Raw genomic sequence first — 4,046 nt, 5'->3', positions numbered from 1 at the left:
AAACGCTCTCACACACACTACTGAAACGCTCTCACACACACTAGTGAAATTTTACCTCTCACACACACTACTGAAACACTCTCACACACACTAGTGAAACGCTCTCACACACACTAGTGAAATTTTACCTCTCACACACACTACTGAAACGCTCTCACACACTACTGAAATTTTAGCTCTCAGACACACAACTGAAATGCTCTCACACACACTACTTAAACGCTCTCACACACACTAGTGAAATTTTACCTCTCACACACACTACTGAAAAACCAAGGCATTTCAATTGAACAGGAAGGCGTTTCAGTTGAACAGGAAGGCATTTCAGTTAAACAGGAAGGCGTTTCAGTTAAACAGGAAGGCGTTTCAGTTGAACAGGAAGGCATTTCAGTTAAACAGGAAGGTATTTCAGTTGAACAGGAAGGCGTTTCAGTAGAACAGGAAGGCATTTCAGTAAAACATATGGACTATACCAGTAGAATTTAAAAGTCATAAAAGCATACACAGAAACAGAACAGTATATAATAAAATATTTAACTAATTAGCAATTGCTGTTGTCCCTATTTATTTTTTATAGCCTCGAGTTTCTAATGGCTTGTGGCAATAAGCTGGTGTCTCCAAAGCTCCAAGATGGTCAGGAGCTGAATGGGATGTTGATCCTAAAGGTTTTTAAAACCAAAGCCCTCTATGTAAGGCCATCAAGGACACTTTTAGTAAGTTCCTAAAAGAATGAAAAGTAATCATGATTTGGGAAAAAACATGTCAACAATTGGGCTTCTAGCAAAATAGAATATATTTATTTAAAACAAGTGCTTGGGAGCAATCAATATGGATATTTCTTATTTTAATCTTTTTAAGATAAGCTATAATTACTTGGTTTTGATATATGTTTTTGCTCTTTCTCTGTTGAAGAGTGAATCAGATGAAGACAAAGATCCTTCTTACATCAGCTCCAAATCAGCATTAAGCAGTTGTGCAACTGATAAGGACGGTGACAATGATTGTTTTGAAGTTGATAGTTCAAAAATCCAACAAGACGTGAGCAGTCAAGTCACTACAAGGTTAAGAAGTCATGTTAAAGGTGATAACCCTGGCACTAGCAGTGATGAAGAAGATGATACTGTGACCAACTGTATTGGAAGGAGTGTTGGTAAAAGGCGACGAGCAAAGCAAGGAAGTGATGGGAACAGCATTTGTGATGAAGGTACATGGCAAGAAGTGATGACAAACCTAGCACAAGCAGTCACAGCAGAGATTTCAATGCAAGAAGTGAAGACATCCCTGCCATGAGTGTTAATGATGAAGATTATTCTTCATATTTAACTCTCGTGGCATCGCTTTCTGGCGATTCTTCAGATGATGAGGATTTAAATCAAGCTATAATTGCGAGCTTGGAGAATCAGATGTGAGTAACAAACATACAGAATTTGAGTTTGAGACATGATTATAGCTTTCCAGAATTGTCAAATCAATATAAAACTTTTAAGCTTTAAATCTCTATGATCAGTGTGACGCATATTCTCGAATTCTGTAACATGACTACATGGCTGATATATTTTATTTTCTGTTTTATTTTCTTTTTTTAGTGTAGAAAAAGTCCCTGTTCAAGAGATACTGCTGGAACTATCAAGCAAAATTAGCACAAAACAGCAGTGCAAATTTAATATAAATCGCTCTGCTGTGTGGAGGGAGCCTTGCGTGGTTTTCAAAGGCTATCTCATGATCCCAACTTGATGATCTGTGTGAAATTCTCAGATGATATGGGGAAAAATGAGGAAGGGGTTGATTTAGGCGGGCCAAGTAGGGAATTCTTGAGACTATTGATGGACACCATTGCCAGGTCAGCCATGGAAAGAAAACTGCAAGAACTTGGCTCTTGACAGTACTGGTAATTACCTATTTTTCTAAGATTAATAGTGGGAACTGTTTAACTGATTTTTACAGGCAACATTACTGACAATTTTGCTTTTCCTTTTATTCTGTTGCTTTGCAGCTCTCAGAGGGGACTGGTACTACATCTCTGGCCAAGCCATTGCAGTGAGCTTGGTACATGGTGGTCCACCACCTAACTTTCTGTCACCAACAGTATTTTCTCTTCTGGTTGGAAATTCAGCAAATCCAGCCCTGGAAGACATAGCTGACCTGGAACTCTTCGAAAAAGTCAAAAAGGTCTCTATATGTTTATTTTATAAATCTTATAGTGAATTTGAAATTGTTTGTGTTACACTTTTCTTTTGCAGGGAATGTTTATCTGGATCAGTCTGGCCATTCCTGAATGCCAAGTTTTTATATGTTGCTGCTGTATTAAAGTAAGACTCAGCAGATAAGGGTAGACGAAAGAGTATATTTTCTTATTTTTTTAAGCACATTGTAAACTTATTTAAAAAAATATGTGTAGTCATTTGACTTCCAATGTACGCTTGGGCATATTGTGATTGTGTAGACCACTAGTGGCTGGGTTCCTTCTAATAGTTTATAAGACTACTAAGTAACTTCCATAACAAGCCCTTTCTCTGCTCTTTGTGATGCTAGATATCTCAAAGTACAACCCTTGAAGACCTTGAAAAGTCAAAAGAACCTCTGCTTGATTACTTGGCCAATGCAGGATGCCTGAGGCCTATGCGTTCACTAAGAGACAGGGATCTGCTGGTACATGATATTGTCATGTTTCAGGTCATCCACAGGGTTCAAGGTCCATTTCAAAGGTATTTGGGTATTCTGTGTTTTTCAGATTAATTAAAATGGTGATAAAAATCTTACCTATTAATCAACATGGCCAGTTAATAACCTAGTACAATTGATTGCGCCAAATTGATAATATACAATTAACTTAGAAGCATGAAATTGCAGAATTATTGAATAAAATTTCTTTGTGCTGTTTAACCAGATTTTGTGAAGGTCTGAAAACTCTTGGGGTTCTCGAGAAAATGAGGAGGCATCCAGACAGCTTTCGCCCTCTTTTCTGCTATGAGCCACATATGCTGACTGCTGACCAGGTGGATGATCTTTTCAACATTCATCTATCTCCAGAAGGAAGCAACAGAAGAGGAGATGGTTGTTACCTTCTGGAGAGACTATCTCCAAGATGCAGAAGGTAATTGTCACTTTAGTGCACAATAAATAGATGTAACGATTTATAGGTTAGCATTTCTGAAATCTTTATTTTAAATAACATACTCATATAACAATAACACCACATTACCCTCTTGGTTGTAGTAACATTTTTACATAGTTCTTTGAGACTATTGAAAGATGAAAAGCATGCTCTATAGTCATTGCAATAACAGTCATTAAGATTCTTGCTTTAGATTAATACTCACTGTAAATTTATGTTGGCCAAATGAAATAACCTTTTAACACTTTTTTCCTTTTGTTTTGCAGAAGAAGAAGGACCTTCCAAATTACAGAAGATATTGGCCTTTGCAACTGGAGCAACTACGGTGCCACCTATTGGCTTTTCCCCAGCACCCTCGATTGAGTTCATTCATAGAGGAGATGATGACTTCTCTTCTACACAAATTTCCCCTCTTGCCAACACGTGTGTTAACTGCATTAGGCTGCCACTGCATGTTTCATACCAGCTGTTCAAGGAGAAGTTTGATTTTGCATTAGGTAACACTTATGGCTTTGGCAGGGTATGAACACATTATGCTGGAGGAGTTTGCGTGTTTCTCTTTTGTATTGGTCTCTCTACTGATTCAAAGTGAGTACTGAGTATTAACTTGTTAAGGTTTTAATATTTCCAAATTTACCTGCCTCAGTGAAATTGATGTTTTAAGACATCAATTTGACAAGAAGTGATTGTTCTTCAGTATTCATACAGGTAGATACCAATTGTTTAACAGCACTTCAGAAATTTATTTAGATTGTTGAGTTTGAATATACAAAATTTGTGCCACTTTACTCATTTCATGTGTATGTGCATCTGTTTTTGATTTGGTTGTCTGTTTATTCTTCTGCCTGTGTCAGTTTCTGTTTGACAACAGATTTGTCATTTTATCATTTTAAAGAAAATGGTTTCAATATGTTAGTTTCGATCAGATATG

At 37.0% G+C, this 4,046-nt stretch overlaps 1 pseudogene; it reads left to right on the top strand.

The window, feature by feature from the left end:
• Positions 1–1,208: 1,208 nt before the first annotated feature.
• LOC134640457 (G2/M phase-specific E3 ubiquitin-protein ligase-like) lies at positions 1,209–3,641 on the top strand (annotated as a pseudogene).
• The last annotated feature ends 405 nt before the right edge of the window (positions 3,642–4,046 follow it).

The sequence above is a fragment of the Pelmatolapia mariae genome, linkage group LG13 (assembly GCF_036321145.2).
Source record: "Pelmatolapia mariae isolate MD_Pm_ZW linkage group LG13, Pm_UMD_F_2, whole genome shotgun sequence".
Classification (NCBI taxonomy): domain Eukaryota; kingdom Metazoa; phylum Chordata; class Actinopteri; order Cichliformes; family Cichlidae; genus Pelmatolapia; species Pelmatolapia mariae.
Note: the sequence above shows the minus strand (reverse complement) of the source record. Positions and strands in the feature narration are given on the sequence as shown.